Raw genomic sequence first — 18,787 nt, 5'->3', positions numbered from 1 at the left:
TGGGGGGTGATATTGGGGGTGAGGGGGGGGGGTTGGCATGCTGGTGGTTGGGGGGGGGTGAAGTAGTTGAGATTCGACTTACCAGAGTCCATTCCTCCGTGTACTCCAGCGAGGCCATCAGGATGCAGGATGTTTACCACCTCTTGCTCCCATGCTGTGAATTGGGGTGGAGTGGGTGGGGGTCCGCCGCCAGTCTTCTGCACAGCGATGTTGTGCCTGGAGATCATCGAGCGCACCTTCCCCCGTAGGTCGTTCCATCGCTTTCTGATATCTTCCCGATTTCTGGGATGCTGTCCCACAGCGTTGACCCTATCTACGATCCTTTGCCATAGCTCAGCCTTCCTTGCTATGGTGGTGTGCTGCACCTGTGTGCCGAAGAGCTGGGGCTCAACCCTCATGATTTCCTCCACCATGACCCGGAGTTCTTGGTCCGAAAACCTTGGGTGTCTTTGGGGTGCCATGGGGTGGTGTGGATGAGGTGTGGGGTGGTGTTTGTGGTGATGTGCGTGGTGATATGTGGTGATGTGTGCGTAGATGTGGTGTGGGTGATGAAGTTGGGTTCCTGTGTGTGTTGGGGTTTTCTATTGCTGTGCTCGCTCTCTCTATCTCTATCTCTCTCGCTCTCGCCTTCGCTCCGATTTCCAACTAGTGGGGGTTTGTGGGTGATGTGGGTGTGTGTTTTATAGTTGATTGGATGTGTGGGAGTGTTGTTTGTATGTGTCTCAGGTGTGCGTATTTCAAAATGTCCAATGTGGCAGTGTTTTGGAGCTGGGTGTGTATTTTGAGCGTGGCGGTGTGTACCGCCAATGGAATACCGCGGTTGAAAGACCGCCGCGTGGATTCGTGGGTCAGAATGGCATGGGCGTGTTTGTGTTGGCGTGACGGTGGAGGTTTGGTCATCTCCAGTTTTCCGCGGCCCGCTGATGTGGCGGCCTTCCTTGGATGTCGGATTTTTGGCGGTTTCACAGTTGGTGGTCAGAATGACCGTGGCAGTTTACCGTGGCCGCGGCGGTAGACTGGCGGACTTCTGACCAGGGCCTTTTACCGCCGAGGTCAGAATGACCCCCATAATATCAAAAATTGTTTCTTTGTCATTATTATACCCATTCTGGCTTTAAAGTCCATCTGTCTGGCAGGTCTCTCATTCTTGAAAAACTCCATCCTCTCTAAATGCTGCTCGTGGTGGTAGGGTGTTCTATGCTAGGGAATGCTTCTGTCAGTCCAGGGCAACTCCCTTAGACCGACCAGAACTGTCGACCTAACGTCTTCAGCTGCACTCCAAAGACTTGGGCAACCACGACCCTTCAGCTGAACCCGGATGGCGGTTCGAAAAGAAAAAAACAAAAATAAGAAAGTTTCTCAGATGAGAGAGCCGCATCTTTAAAAAAAATAGCAAAGGAACGGGAAAAAAATTATTTGTCCTTAGTTCTTGGTCTCAAATTATAACGGCTTTTTCCAGGTACTGTCTGGTTTTGGAACAAGAGTTCAGGGTCTGTAGTGTTCAATCGAATTGATGGTAGCACAGCTTCTTGCAAATTATTGTCACTTTCTCGTTCAGAAATTGTTCCTTTTACACGTGCATCGCTAAATGGCAAAAAATGAGGCACAGTCTCAGTCTCAGAGTCAGCGATCCCCTCCTGGACCCACCGGTGGTACGGTAGAGGAAAAGGGACCTTCTTGCAGTGTACGCCGTGGATCCAGTTCTTTTTCCCTTCCACTCGAACAGCTGATCTTGTTGAGAGAAGGACGAGGTAGGGGCCGGTCCAACGGGGCTGGTCATTCTTTGTCCGCTGGAAGTTCTTGACCAGTACCCATGATCCAGGATCGATAAGATGTCCTGGAGCTTCAGAGACCTGAGGCAGAGTATTGTGAACCTGTTGGTGTAGAACACGCAATTTAGCCGTCAATTCATACAAATAATCAAGCAGTACAGGGTGTTCGATTTCACTGAATTTTGTTGGTCTTGGCACTCCCCATATGTTGGCCGGGCGGCCGAACACAATTTCATATGGACTAAGTCCCACTCGCGAATGCACAGTCATTCTTGTTGATAGGAGTGCTAGAGGCAGAGCGTCAGGCCATTTAAGACCAGAGCTCGCTTGTATCTTTGCCAACTTCAGTTTTAGCGTGCCATTATAGCACTCTACTAGTCCAGCTGATTGGGGGTGATTTGCAGCGTGGAATTTTTGCTGGATACCTAGCCCTTCACATACTTTTTTCATCACTCGACCCACAAATTCATTCCCATTATCACTCCAGACCATTCTCGGCATTCCAAACCTAGGGAAGAATTCTTTGACAAGGGCTTTAGCTGTGGATAAGGCAGTGTTGTCTTTTAAGGGATATGCTTCTACCCATCTTGAAAAAGCACAAACAACGAGTACGTATTTCAGATTGTTGCACCTTTCCATGTGGATGAAATCTAGCTGCAAAACCTCGAACGGATACGTTGGAGGTGCAAAATGACCAGCTGGAGTTGGGGTTCCCCTACCAGGATTGTATTTCAGACACACCATGCAATTCTTGACCACATTCTCTGCACATTTAGGAATTCCAGCATTTTGCCATACTGGAGCCAATAACTTACAAATCCCTTTCACACTGATATGGGCCATTCCATGAGCCATTGTCACCACTGCAAGAACATACGCATCGGGTAACAACCATCGCTGATGTTCTGACAAGTCAACCCAACAACCATTTTCATCCAATTTACCCGTACTTTCTTTCCACACACTCAACTCTTTCTCTGAAGCTTCATCTTGAAGAGACTTCACACCCTCTATCGTATCTTCACATATTCCAACGTCACCAACCCATCTTGCGGGGCCTGCAACATACATTCGATTCATCACATCTTTTGCTGTTTCTTTTGCGATTTCGTCAGCAAATGCATTGCCACGACCGACATCATCAGTAACCTTCTTGTGTGCACTGCATTTCACAATCGCAACTTGTAATGGCAAGGTCAGTGACTCAAGAAGCTCATTCACCAACTGACCATGCTGAATTTTAGCTCCATGCGAAGTCAGGAACCCACGTTCTTTCCACAATCGTCCAAAACTATGGGCCACACCAAACGCATACTGGCTGTCGGTATATATGGTCAATTTCATTCCTTTCGATAACACACACGCTCTCGTAAGTGCAATCAGCTCTGCTGCTTGAGCTGAATTATGTGGTATACGTGCAGCTTCAACAATCGTATGCAAAGTTGTGACAGCATATGCTGCAGTCGTATCACCATTCGGAAGCTTGAAGCATGAACCATCCACCCATAAGGTACCATCACACTTTACAAGAGGAGTATCTTTAAGATCTACTCTCCCTTTCGTTTCTTCTTCTGTCCTAAGAAAACAATCATGTTGTTCAACATCATCTGTCTCTACTGAAATCGGCAATAACGTGGCTGGATTCAACGTATTGCACCTCTTTATGTGCACATGACTCGCTAACAGTGTCAACTCGTAACCTGACAATCGAGCACTAGTTAAATGCTGTGTGTTGGTCCTGTTTAACAACGTGTCCACTGCATGTGGAACCATCACAATCAACATATTATTCATCACTAACCCAGCAGACTGTCGAATAGAAACAGCTGCTGCCGCTGTGGCTCTCAAGCAACTCGGCAATGCTTTAGCTACCGGATCCAAAGTCGACGAAAAATATGCGCATGGGCGCTGCTTGTCTCCAAAAGACTGTGTCAGCACTGACAATGCACAACCCTCTTATGGACATACAGTGTAAAGGGCTTACTGTAGTCGGGGGTACCCAACACAGGAGCCGAACACAATGCATTACGCAATTCAGAAAAACTTTTCTGACAATCTTCAGACCACGGAACGGGGTTTGGTGTATCTTTATAGGTCAATGCTACCAAAGGTTTGGCCAGCAAAGAAAAATTCGGTATCCAATTGTCTGCAGTATGATGTAATGCCCAAGAAAGCACGTACTTCTCTCTGTGTCCTTGGCACACTAAATTTTGCAATTGCCTGAATTCTTTCTGAGGTCAGTTTCCTTCCCTCCTTCGATAAGAAATGACCTAAGTAGGTCACTTCTTGTCGACAATATTGCAGTTTTGAAAGGGACACTTTGTGATGTAAATCAGACAAATGACGCAACAACAACAAGGTGGCTTCTTTACAAATCTCTTCAGTATCTGTAGCGACTAGCAAATCATCAATGTACTGAATAAGGGTAGCGCCGTCAGGTAAAACAATTGCATCAAGCTGTGTTTTTAAAGGCTGACTATATATTGATGGACTTTCACAGTAGCCTTGTGGAGCGCGTTTGAAGCGGAAACTTCGGCCTCCTAAACTGAATCCAAAAATATCCCTGCTCTCCTCTGCAATCGGGATGCTGAAGAAAGCATTCTTTAAGTCAATCACCGAAAACCAGGTGGCGGAAGCTGGAATCATAGTCAATATGGCAGTGATATCAGGAACAACTGGAAACTGTGGCACAACTATTTTATTTACCTCTCTAAGATCAATCACGAGCCTGTAAACAGGTGGCTTAGAGGGGTCAGTACGTTTCAAAACAGGCAGAACAGGACTATTACAAATGTTGCCTCTTGTCTCTTCAATTACATCTTTTTCAATTAAATCATAAATGATCGCTAGCAACGCCTTTTCACCTTCACTAGAGATCTTGTATTGTTGAATGCGTGGTAATTTAACATTGGCTTTCAATGTCACAACATAAGGCGGTATTTCCAACAGACCCACGTCATTAGGACCAGTAGCCCAAATGGTATCAGGAAGAAACAACAATTCGGTCGGAAGTTTATCCTTCGACAAATACATTAGAGAGACCATTTTCCTACCCAGTGTAAGTTGTACTCCCGAAGGAGAACAATATAATGTTGCATACAATCTTTTCAACAAATCCAATCCTAACAAGTTTTCACCACAACCTGTCGTCAGAATAAGGGGTGCTTCCAATTCACAAGGTCCAACAGAAAGGGACATAGGACTAGAAATCGGGTTCCTAACTGGGGCGCCAGAAAAACCTACTGAAACATTCATCTCGCCAGACAAAGGTGCGCCAGGGAGTTTTGAGTGCATAATAGAACTCTTTGTAGCACCAGTATCCAACAGAAAAGGCTCCGACACACCTGAGGTAATCACCTTAACATAAGGTCCATTCTGATCCACTGGAACTAAAAAAACTCCCTCTCTTCGTCTATGGCTGTCCTAGCAATTATTACCTTCCATATTCTCATCTTCTGCATAGTAGTCGTCAGCATAGTACTGAGCCGTCCTACCAGACGCGTTATGTTGCTGGTCAAAACTATTCATTGAGTTTTGAGACGGAAAGGAACGCGTGTTCTGGGGGAAACTTCCACGTCCTCTACCTCTAGGAGCTTGTTGAACACCTCGACCTCTTGCGCCAGAAGCACCATTCGTACGCTGTAACAAAATAGGACAACTATACTTGAAATGACCCTCTTCTTTACAATATGAACACTGATTTGGACCTACAGGAACACGTGGTTGAGAAAACTCAAACCTTTGCGAGTTTCTCTGGAACTGTTGAGGTTGCTGATAGTTACTCTGACCACCACGTGGCGGATACGCCTGTTGTAAAAGAACCTTCGTCTTTAATTCTTTAGTTTTCTTGTCTGCTCTATCCTTCTCATCTTTATCCCTATTTTCGTAGTACTGTGCAGTAGTCAATATTTGTGCTGAAGAGGAAACGGCCCAAGAACTCTCTGAATTCTTCAATTTCTTACACAGCTCTGCAAGCAAATTGTGCACAAACTTGTCGACGAACAACCGTTGACCACCTTCTGTACTCATATCTTGACCACTGTGGTCGATAAACGTTTCCTCAAACCTGGTGAAGAAATCAGACACTGTTTCATCTTTCTTCTGCTTACACGCAGACAATGTATCCCAATTCACACGCATCGCAGGCATTAAAGTCTTCATGTAAGTAATGATCCTAGCAGGCAGTTCTGCTACCAAAGGCTCAGGCTTGGCACCACCAACTTGTCTATCATTTGCAGCACTAATATTAGCCCATGAGTCACCTAACTCTTGTGCATGATCTGTATGGCGAATCAATCCCCACAAAGGCTGTGGAACAACATTCCCAAATAACATGTCTATGTCGGCTAAATTCATAATGCATGAGTCTGCAGTCTGTGATAATTCCTTATAATACCCTGCAGGGTTTTTACGGGGATCAGGCAAAGTCTGCTTAAGGGCTAAAACTTCAGCTCGCTTCCACGGAACATGTACCCAAACACGCTGAAAATGAGCTGGGACAGCATCAATTTGATTAGCATCATCAGCCTCAACAGCGTCCTTCCATACCGGAGGGACTTCTCTCATTGGGTACTGTCGCACCTTTTTTTTAACAGAGGAGTCATGTTGGAACAATGACTGAGAAGGATCCTTATTCCTAAAGGACAACAACGTCGCAACTGCTGTCTTAACATCGGGACCCACAATCGTGCCCTTTGCAAACTCAAACCGTACACGGCACAAATCAGGCGGATTTGTTTCCAAATCATTATCTTCCAATTCCTCACAAAGGAAAGCACACATTTTCTCAAAAACGTATCTTTGTTTTGGTGCTCCCCATTGACGGAAGACATCCATAACAGACTCTACATCGTATCTTAAAGGGTAAACAACCCATTTACGTGCCAAACGGTCAAACATTTCTCTCTCTTGAGAATTAGGCAGTTGACTACGCGACTGTTTACGCTCCGAATCTGGGGTCACACCAGACGACCCAAAGAGAGGAAATATAAGGCTGGCAACAGTATCTGTCATTCTCTGTCGGACAGAAGGAGAAGTTGATGAAAGAACAGGAGGAAAAACAGAGGGAGGCAAGGCAGACGCAGAAGCAGACGCAGAGGCAGTATCAGGAAGAACACCAGAAGAGGCAGTCGATGTAGTACATAAAGTCGTAGGAGGTACAGATGGAGCAGGTAGCGAAGTCGGCGGCCCTTGAAGGGGCTGCGCCATAGTAATAGGAGCCAACTGAAAAGGAGCTGGTGGCTGTGGAAGAACCTGAGGCACAATAACCGGAGGTTGCACAGCTAAAGGTTGCGGAGGTGCTGTAGCATTCTGCGCATAAGGGGGTGGCGAACTCAACAAGTGTGACATTAAAGGATCTTTCTCAAGTTCTTTTGCTGCATCTTGCTGAAGAAGCGGAAGAACTGGATAACATTTATCGGTCACCAATTTACGTTGCCTGTGCAACTGCTCATTCATCTGTTCTTCTTCATCATCTTTAAACTGCATGGCAGCTTGCATTATCGAGATACCCTCTTCCCTCTTATTTCTCTTTGCTAATTTAATTTCCTTCTGTTTGGCTTCCTTACGCCATAGGCGGAAAGAGTCAAACATCGCCGGCCGGGCTTTCTTCTTAAAAAGTTTAACCTCCAGATTATCCAGAATCTCTGTGTCAAAACTACCATATTGGGGCCATTTTAAAACACCATCTTTCCTGGTGTATCGGATCCATACTTCATTATATGTGAGGGGGCCTATGCCATGTTTCACATATAGTTCATAGGTTGGAGTTCCAATCGGAGGAACTCCAACACGAGTCCTCCAATCGGGAATCCCTATTATAACCAAGACAAAACAAATTTCCATATCTGCTAAGACCAGGCATCTTCGCTCTCTAGTCTAGTTTCAAACTTCAAAGGATTATCGAATACGATAGTCTCGTGAATACACGAATCCCTCGGCTTTGGTACTTGCAAGTTCCAAATCAAAGATCCCAAGGGGATACCAAACTAAGAACCAAACTAAGGACTGGGAGACGCTCCACTTATACTTAACTGAGGTATCGATGACGTCACCAGAAGACTCGTTTATCGTTTCACTCTACCAAATCATCAAGGGTCCAAAACAGGGCGATAGTCAGGGCAGCAGTCCTTCGTAGCCGTCGGAAAGCGGGGAACCTCGCAGCAAAGACTTTCGGACCACGTCGATATACAGGGGTCGATGAAGTGGCGGCCTTCCTCCAGAATTTTCACACGAAGCTCCTCACGAACCTCTGGCTTGGACTGGTACCGCTGAAAGCACCCCACGTTGGGCGCCAACTGAAGTACTGGGTTTTTCAGAACCCAGTGGTGCCAGGGAACACACCCTAAGACTTCGAGTCCTTCCTGTTTCAGACTACAGAAACACAGGGTCTTCTTAGTGAAGTCAAAGATCTTGTTTATTGGCTGCAGCCAGCAACAAGTATCCTAGAAGTACAACACGGTGTATATTCTCAGGAGACTGCTCTCTTTGCAAAGCTAACCTTCTCTTTTATACAAAATATTATGCTTTAGGCAAACATTCCTTATTTTACAGTTGACCATTCACATATTTTCACTACAAAGAAATAGCAGGTTTATGATGACAAGCCCATATTTCAGTTTGTCCAGCCCTCAATCAATTACCCGGCAAGGCTTAGTACTTTCATCAGATATCGACGGACCCCCAATATAAACGGGCACCTCCTCCTTGTAAAGCAAGTCATAAAGAAAGAAACAGGGACAGGTGTGTGTAAGATTAGGCATGGTTTGTGTGTGATGAAAGGTTTATGATGTGTTGTGCCTTGATACTAATCTCATTCGGCCACTGGGAAAGAAACTGGCCGAACAGGTTTGGCTTCAGGCAGTGGAGTCAGCTTGCCCAGGTCACAGAGGAGTCAGCAAAGGTGTACGTGTCCTTCAGACTAGTTTTCAGCATTAGACATTGGCCTATGTGAGGGCAATCACAAAATGGCTGTCGTTTAAATGGAACACGAGGGTTCAAGACGGAAACTCTGATATTCGGGTGATTTCGTTACCCGAATATGAATACAATGCTTGTGCATACTATTCTGATCATTCTCGGTCTGCTGATACCAAAATCGTTGTGATACGACGATGTTTATAACACGGGTCCAGAATTTTCAGTACCACACTTGTTCCCCCCATGCTATCAGCTGTGGTGGAGGAGGTGGGGTGCCACCACCAGTTCTTTGGATGGCCGCTGGTGCCTTTCTGCCATGGAATGTACCTTCCCTTGTAGGTCATTCCACCTCTTCCTGATGTCGTTCCTTGTTCTTGGATGCTGTCCCACGGCATTCACCCGGTCCACAATTCTCCGCCATAGCTCCATCTTCCTTGCAATTGATATTTGCTTTACCTGTGCTCCAAACAGCTGTGGCTCTACCCTGACTATTTCCTCCACCATGACCCACAACTCCTCATCTGTGAAATGGTGGTGCCTTTTTGGGGACATGGGTGTTGTGTGGTATGTGTTGTGCAGTAGGTGTTGAATGATGTGGTAGGGTGTGGGGTGCGTGACGGATGCCTATGTGTTAGTGGTGTGTGTAGTTGTGTCGTGATTAGCATGTCTGTCTCTTGGCCATTTTTCGCGTACGTAAAGGATTGTGGTGATATGGGTGTCTGTTTTATAGTCCTGTGGGTGGGTGGGTGGGTGTTGAGTGTGTGTATTTGTGTCAAGTGTGTGTTTTTGGTATTGACCAATGTTGTGTTGTTTTGTTTTGGGTGGCCATTCTGACCAAGCCGTTGTGTACCGCCAATGGTTTAACGCTGTTGAATGTCCGCCATGGTGATTCGTGGGTCATAATGTAGAGGGCATTGTTTTGTTGGCGTGACGGTGTTGGTGTTCGTGCCAACACTTTAACACTTACCTTTGATCTGACAGATTTGGGTTTGTGGCAGTATTCTGTCAGTTTAGTGTATGTGTGTCATAATATGACGAACGGATGTTCGCCTCCGCGGTGCTATGTTGGCGGCCGTCACCGCGGCGGTAAGCAGGATTTGACGCCAATGCCGTAATGAGGGCCTATTTCTGTTGTTTTCTACTACACCTCCAAGCAAAGCAACAAAAAGTCAGTGAAACATGGGTAATTGGAAGAATCCAGCCCATGTAACACAAGTGAACTCATCATCATCATGTTAGGGTTTGTGCACAGCAAAGAGCATGTCCCCTCTCACTGCACTAGTGGGTTCTGTAATAGCTCCCTTTTAAACTTACTATTCAAACCCTTTCTTGTTATCTCACCTTCCCCCCCACCCCCTTAGGCTTCTGTGTATGTTGTTTAATGTGCTGTTTTGTTTACACATTGGGCCTTACTTTTACCAAGGCTTCTTTAAAACACTCCTCCCTAGGCCATGTGTTAATTCAACTCATTTGCATAATAACTGAAACTCTGCACACCTTTCAAGAACATGTGCACCATGTGAGGACCACACCCAGCCCTTCAAACCACACCCAGCTCTTCGAACCACACCCAGCCCTGTCTATAAAAGGCAGCCCCCGAGCCTCACCCAGTGCTTGTGCTCGTCTACCTCCCGCTTACCTGAGAACAGATCCCTCGGCGCTGGCACTCCTGCTCTCTACAGACTTTCATTGGCTTCAATGGGCGCAGCTGCTGGTTCTTCCTTCTTCTGGTTTCCGGTTCCTCCTTGCCTCAGCCTCTCTCCTACAAACAACCTGCAAAAGAGAAAGAAGACAAGGTTAGACTGATCAGTATCTCTTGCCAGCAACAAGTAAGTGCAAAACTTTTTATTACCTGAAGGAACTTTGACAACAATTTCTGGATTCGTGTGTGGACGGTTTGAAGCAAGATACCTTCCACGAACATTGTGATTCAGGCTCTTTGTTGCAAGAATACCTTGCGGAGCTTTGTGAAACAAACATTGTTTTTTTTTTATGGAACTTTTAAGAATCGAACAGTGGAAACCATTAACAGCAAGGCAAACAGTAAATCAAGGACTTGCACAAATTACATGCTGTATTTTGATGTAAAAGTACAGTATTTGTTTTCCAAAAGATTCTGGAGATATGGGAAAAGTGAGTCTGCTATTGGGAATTTAGGCTTTAGTTATATTAAGATGAATGTTTGATATTGGTAATTCTGATAACTGTATTTGTTTAATGTTTTAGAAGCTTTACAGTAATAGAAAGCACATCCCAGAGCAGTAACACATTCCAAACCTGGAAACTCGAGACCAGGATCCAAGAGGTACTTTTAGAAGAGAATTTCTAATAAATAAAGGGATAGTCAGGAACCCATTTAGGAATAGGTTGCACTTATCTGTTCTTTGTTTATGTTTCATTAGGCACCAGTTTCTACAGAAGTCAGAAAGGGCCGCAGATTTGTGCAGCACTTCAACAGTGGAAACGCAAGAACGGTGTTGTCTCTCTTTTTTATTTTATCCACTTCCCCCCTACCCTTGAGCTTCTGTTCTTAGTGCACTGTGTTAAAAACTAGTGTGCTGGAACAAGCAGTTTCAGGGTGGGGTCGGATTGTCTTCAACCTCCATCAGAACTGAACAAGAACTCAGGTGAGCTGGGCTTTGACACATCATCCTCATCATTGCAAATGTTTAACAATAATGTACCCAAAACATGCATCAGATAATTTTTCATTACATCATTAACAAAAGGTCTTGCATTTGCTCAAGTTAGAGCTATTAGCGTTGTAAATTCCTTACTGGACTTTTCTTGACACATAAATTGAAAATGAAAAGTAAAATAGTTGAGAGAAGCAAGCCTATTCAAAGCGCCACAGCCGCCATGACTGCAAAGGAGAGCCACAAAAAGAAAAAAGAAGTTCGCTAACAGTCAAACATATCTGCAATTGTGCAATTATCCATTTAACAGGGGCAGTCTGTAACAAAACCACCCAAAGGAGGGCTGAACGTAAAGCATTTACCAATGATAACAAAGGATTTTTGAAAGCCAAGCCCACAAACTAGTGAAAGTGATGGACGTGGTTAAAAGCCCACAATACTTACAACAGGTCAAAGCGCTTGCACGCTCGACCTCAAAAAATGGCCCATACCCTGACCTATCAGAGCAGCCCACCCGGCACTGCCAGACTGAGCTAAAGGTAGGGCCACTGGAATTATGCAACAGGAGAGTATCAAGTTATGTAGCAAGGAAACACAGTTTATGCAGCACAACGTGGCATTTTTTTAATACTATTTCTTCCTTATGCTGTAATTTTTGCACAAGGTAACACTGTCTGGGCAAAGATTTCACCTCATTAGTAACAGTGTAACAACTAAATACAGAGAAAAGCCCCTGAAAGATCAACAGTTAACCCTTCTTCTTCTACTGTGCAGGGACCAACTTTGCCACTTTTGTAGTAACTTTGAACCGTTTGAGCTAGAAACCTTTTTTTGTCAAAAATCTGCAGATTATGCAGCAGATGATGAATTATGTGGCAAATGCAGCAAATCCATAACTATGCAAAAACAACTGCGACTGCGGAATCGTGTAATTCCATTGGTCCTTGCTATAGGCCAAACCGACCCTGGTTGAAGCTATCGTTTTCAGGTAATGCTTAATTCCTGCTTAGGGTTTTCTGTTATCAAAAAGTGGTACTGGGCAGCTCACACTACTTACCTTCTTATGTTTTTTATTTTTTTCCCCACCGGTAGGACTACGCCTGTGCTGCTACCAGAAAAATGACCAAAGTTTCAGATGGGACGTCACTGAACAGGGATCATCAGATTTTGGTGTACATTTTACCCTTTGTCCCTCAACAGAGGTTGAAGACCTGTCCTCACACCCAATACCCCACAAGCAAGAGATGCCAGTATTAGAAACCAAAATCTGTGGTCCCGCTGTTAAAATCTAGCCAGGACCTCGTCTCCTGCTCCAGGCTACGCGACTGGTACTGCAGAGCCAGGCTTCCCAACTCCAGCTTGCAATAAGTAACTCCTGAAAGGAAGGTCTTGGAATCCTCACCAAGGACCTTCTTTCTTCCTGGACTTCCAAATGACCTCCATGTCACGCCTTCCTATGGCCTTCACCCACTCATTCCATTTTGGCATGAACATCCTGGCTGCAAACAGGTGACAGTACCTGGTTCTTCAATCCCCAGGTCATCAAGAAGATTCTTCTGCTGAGCAGGGCTGACTTCTATAGGGTTTCTAGCAGTGGAAGATATTGCTCTATGTTAGATAATAAAAAATCTACATCCAATGGAACAATATTTTTGTAAATGATACTTAGACATGATGCATATATCAGCTTGTGGTTTTGTGCGGGATATTCTGACATGCAACTATTTAGAAGGCTCAAATGGCCCTATGGCCAAACTGCGGTTCATCCAGGACACTAGTATCGCTGCCTCGCGGTGCGCGGAGGTCGTACAAACCATCTACCTTATTGGATGGTTTTCCAGGGCTTCCCGAAGTAAAGAGAACCCTAACAAGACCTCCATTTCTGAAGAACATGGCCATCCCTTGGGCACAACGAGCGGCTCTTCTTCCGAAGAGGCAATGGACATGACCCATTCCTGTCTGGCACTTTACCACCAACCACACTAGAATGAAAAGGTAACCAAAAGTCCTCTTCTTGAAGACCTCCTCTGGTTCTGGATACTTATTCATCTATTACACTCATCCAGAGAATACATTTCATCCTATGCTAGTGCAAGCCGCAGCCCGTCCTTTAGGGCGGAGGGGCTACGCCCCCCCCACCTTTTGCCCCTCATGAATAGTGTCTGTCAGGCTGAGCAAAGGTCAGCCTGACAAACACTCTTCATGGTCAGATCAGGCAGCCAGGAGCGAGACATGCGCAATTTGCACAGACTCCTGGCTGCCTGAGCTGAACTTCGCTGGGCTGAAGAGGTCACAGCTCCTATGGGCGTGACCTCCTCAGCTCAGCAAAGGTGCCTCGAGGCCCTTCCCCTCTGTGACGAGGGGAAACATCACCGATTGACTTCGACCTAGGTGCTTCAGGTTTAAGCCCTGAAGCGCCCAGGGCGAATGTCAATCAGTGACACTTCTTCATAAAGTAGGGTGGGGTGAGCACTCTCACTGACCCCATCCCACTCTGTGATGGAGTTGGGTGTGCTGCCTTCCCTCATTGGCTGACCTAAGGTCAGCCAATGAGGGAAGGCAGCAGTCCCAACCCTCCTGGGACCTCTGAGCTGAAGGTAAGTGTGTGTTTTTTAAACGAAGGTTTGGTGCATGCGTGTATGTTTGAATGTTCATGAATTTGTGAATGGATGTGGGTGTGTGCGTGTGTGAATGAATAAGTGTGAATGTGAGTGTGCTTCCTGCCCACCCCCCTCCCTCCTAAAATTACTGGCCACCACTGGCTATTGTCAAGAAACTGATTTGTGTATGTTAACCCTGTAAATGTATTAATAAAATGCAGCCACTCATTGTGTCACTATCAACGAAGAGAGGCGGACTATTACAGGTGAGACTGAAAATCAGCAAAACAAACTGCCAGCTTTGGGAAAAGAGAAAAATTGTCCCAACTCATCAGCGAAATAACTCCGCTCCTTTAAACAGTTCACTTATTCTGATACAAGGTCAGTTGGGGGTGAAATGAGACACTGGTCCATATTTCTACCAACAAAAGAGAAGGATCTAGGTACCTTTTTTTTTACTATAAATCTTTAATATTTTTTTTAGCAAAACGTGGCTGATAGAATGGACTGCCCTTCAAAGTCATTGCCTGCACCCGTTTGTTGATGATATAAACTTTTCTGCTTGCAGCAGTTTTTTGAAGTTCTGTGACATTAAAACAGGAACTGGAAAGGCCAATACGTCTGACTACAAAACGCTGCAATGTTTTTCCTTTCCAATTTTTTTTTTGCAAACATAAACAATTACAACTTTTAAAGCACTAAAAAAGTAGAAATTCTACTAAATGCACTGTACTTTGCCAAGGAGATGGTATGTTTGATGTGTCAGCTATGCAAAGTTTTTTTTTCTGTCCCAAAACAGGAAACAAAACAAGTTAAAACTATTAGCGTTGTAAACTCCTAACCGTACCTTTCTTGCCACATGAACTGAAAATAAAAAGTAAAACTGTTTCACATAGCTAACCGGACTTTTCTTGCCACATAAAGTGAAAATAAAAAGTAAAACAGTTTTACATAAGTGAGCCGACGGCTGCCATGAGCGCAAGGCAGACACACAAAAGGAAACAGAAGTTTGCTTGCAGTGAAACGTATAGGCAAAAGTGCAATTATCCATGTAACCTGCAAAAGTGCAATTATCTATGTAACAGGGTAGATCTCATGCAAAGCGGTCAACTACTGCCCAGTGAGATCACGCTGCCTGTGAAATAAAGAGAAAAAATATCCCAGTTGGCCGGTGCGCTCCCGGCAGGCTAAACACCGGAAGAGGCATGACGTATGCATGCCTTTCACTAATTAAATCAAGCAAATTGTAAAAGGCAAGTAGACAAACCAACCAAACTGATGGGCGTGACATGGACGTGGTTAAAAGCCCACAAAGAGATTACACCAGGGACACAGTGCTTTGCGCTCGACCTGAAAAAGGCTAGTTTGTGGTCCTCCAGAGACATGTGACCCCCTACAGGAAACAGGGAATACAGAGAAAAAATATTTTAAAAAATACATTAAATAATTGCTGGTGCCCCATCAGGACAGATGTGAACTCTATATGGGAGGCAGTGGGAGGAAGGCAAAAAAAATACATTAAATAAGTGCTGGTGCCCATGGGACCCCTACAGGAGGCACTGGGTGCAGATTAAAACAGATTAAAAATACATGACATACTTGCTGGGGCGTCACGTTTGCCCATGTGTATTCTATTGGAGGCAGGCAAAAATGACAAAATACATTAATTAATTCCTGGTGCCCCACCAGGGCCCAAGGGGCATCTAACGGAAGCAAGCAAAAATTGAAAAAAAATACATAAAATAATTGCTAGTGCCCTACCAGAGGCCATGAGAAATCAATGGTAGGCAGGCAAAATTGATAAAATACATTAAATAATTGCTGGTGGCCTTTTTGGGCCCGTGAGACCCCTATAGGGAGCATAGGGTGCAGAGAGCAAATATAATACATACATTAAATAATTTGTGGCCACACCAGGACCTCTGTGGAATCTATGGAAGGCAGGCAACAATCCCAAAAATACATTCAATACCAGGGCCTATGGGAACTCCATGGAAGGCAGGGAGAATTGAAAAAAATATGTTAATAGTTGCTTGATTGCTTGTGCCCTATCAGGGCTCATGTGGACTCTATGTGTAGCATGAGAGAGGTGTTCGGTCAAAATTTGAAGAAATTAATATAAACAACAATACTGTACAACAATCAGCCACAAGCACAAATAAATAAAGCAAGAAAAAAGAAAAAAATACAAAAAATTTCATAGGCTTCTTCTATCAATGTTCCTAGAAAATGGCTTTTAAAAGTGAAATAAAGGGACTGAAGCACAGACTGGCTGTCCAAAATGGTAGAAGGTAGCTCATTTACCACATTGCCACTGAAGAAGGAGGCATGTAAGCAAAAGACAAAATGGCCACCAAACACACACTAACTGGCTGTACAAAATGGTGGTCACCTCATGGCCAGCAAAGACGGAGATATAGAGAGCAAAGACAAATGAACAAAATTGTCATCAGCCTCTTCCATCAAGCCTACTAGAAAATGGCTTTTAAAAGAAGAAGAAATGGGATTTAAGCATGCATTAGCTGTACACAATGGTGGAAGCTAGCTCATCTACCACATGGCCACTGAAGAAGGAGTCATGGAAGACAAAGAAAAAATTAGCACCAAACACACACACACACACACACACACACAGCCAAGCCAAGCAATGTGCAACTGCTGTGAGGAACTCCTGGCAACTGATAAGAATATATGTAATGTTGCAGTTCCTTTCACCGTAGAGCACCAGTATGCTTTCTACCCGGCATTACCACATAACCCCCCAGAATAATACAAGAAGTTTGACACACATAACTTCTAATAGCCCATCACCATTACCCTCCTAATACCAGTACATCATAGAACATTCACAGAACAGGGACAAAATATTTGACCAAACTTGCAGTGGTAAAAACATGACACTTGAGAGCAATAACAGAAAGTAGAGTTGGGCCAGCCAACTCTCTACAGTTCAAATGACCCCTCATCCAGCCAAAAGGCGAGCTGAATTTTTTTTTCATCCCATACCTGATATTTTCTTCCACCAAACTACTGGCAATTTTACTCCTCTGTTTTTCTCATCCACAGACAAGGTCTGGCATGACAGTCATGATGGCATTGTTACTGACATTTCCATTCAACAAAATTGTAGCATGTCAACCAACCATCACAACCTTTAGCAAACTGGAAAATAGAGAAACCACTTTGCATGTTTTATTTCCCAATCTAATTTTAACCTAATTCCAAATCTTAAAACTGTCACCACTATAAAAAACTATGCCTGGCCCAACCTTACCATCACACACTTTCTGCACCTAAAACTAGTTTAATTTTGTTACCATTCACGCTATCTCATTTTCAAAAAAATGTGAGCATTCACTATTTTCACAAGGCATTGCGTTGATACACCCACATTTCCTCCATCTTTCTACTCCAATTTCTTCCTAGCTATAACACTAGCAGTACTTCTCCCTTCTCAAAATCCTTTTCCATCTTTCAAGTGGCTCATTAATCTGACAAAAGTATACAGGAGTTCACACATGCTTAATCCCATGATATTAAAATAATTCTTCAGTTTTGACCGAAGCCAATTGGACACTGTTGTCTGTCACCATTTCTGAAGAAGTTACTTGAAAAACATTATCATTCCGGCGATTTACATCTAAGAGATACATTTTACTTCAGGCCACTGTGAAAACTGACCTACTACTATATTGGCATATTTGAGAGAAGCACTCCTATCACCAAATGAACCTGTAATATCTAAAGTGATTTTCTTTTAGGACCTTTGGTTAGCTCAACTATGCTATTTGGATACTTCAATGTCTTTTTGGATTAGTCACTCCCTTCACACGGAAATATACCTTATCCTCCATATAACTATCTACATTCGGCCACCAAAAATCTATTCTTAACCTTTTTGTGCTGCCCATGCAAAGATGACTTTCAAAATCCATTGTTAAAATCTTTTGATACAATTTTTCAAGAACAACTAAAAAAACTCCCATGCTAGAGAACATAATTCACGAAGGATAGCTAATTCGTCAATCCATGATAGTGTAACAAGTCTTCACAGAAGTCGTATTCACACTCACAACTCTTATCTAGTCACCATGTACACATATACTTGGAAATGTCAGCAACATCTCATCATTCTCCACAGCTTTAATCCATTTCTCCTTCTATATACTTCCCACAGCAACCCCAGCCACATATGATATGTCTATGCTTTCATCAACAAACATCTCACTCTCAACAACTTCTGCCAAAGGCATACATAAATGACAGGCAGTCATCCAAAATATTTTGGATTCCGGTAACTTACTCTAGATGGAAGCTGATTTCTCAAAGTTTGAACTGTTACCACATAATTCATGAGGGTACTTTTCTACTTCCTTTAATTTGAAATAGTTCAACAGGGGGCCAGTGATTTATATGCAGAATAACTGGGGTTCCCCAGACACATTGTCTAAAATATTTTACTCCACTTCTTTCTAAGTAATTGAGGCCCGTATTTATACTTTTTGACGCTAAACTGCGCTAACGCAGTTTAGCGTCAAAAATGTTTGCGCCGGCTAACGCCATTCTGAAGCACCATGCGGGCGCCGTATTTATTGAATGGCGTTAGCCGGCGCAAGCAGACCGGCGCTGCCTGGTGTGCATGGAAAAAAACCACGTACACCAGGCAGCGCCGGCGTAGGGAAAAATGGCGCTAGGGCGTCTTAAAAATGGTGCAAGTCAGGTTGACGCTAAAAATCGCCTCCACCCGATTTGCGCCATTTTTAACGACGCCCAGACGCCATTTACATGACTCCTGTCTTAGTAAAGACAGGAGTCATGCCCCCTTGCCCAATGGCCATGCCCAGGGGACTGATGTCCCCTG

Source organism: Pleurodeles waltl, chromosome 1_2, assembly GCF_031143425.1.
Source record: "Pleurodeles waltl isolate 20211129_DDA chromosome 1_2, aPleWal1.hap1.20221129, whole genome shotgun sequence".
NCBI classification, from domain to species: Eukaryota; Metazoa; Chordata; class Amphibia; order Caudata; family Salamandridae; genus Pleurodeles; species Pleurodeles waltl.
Note: the sequence above shows the minus strand (reverse complement) of the source record.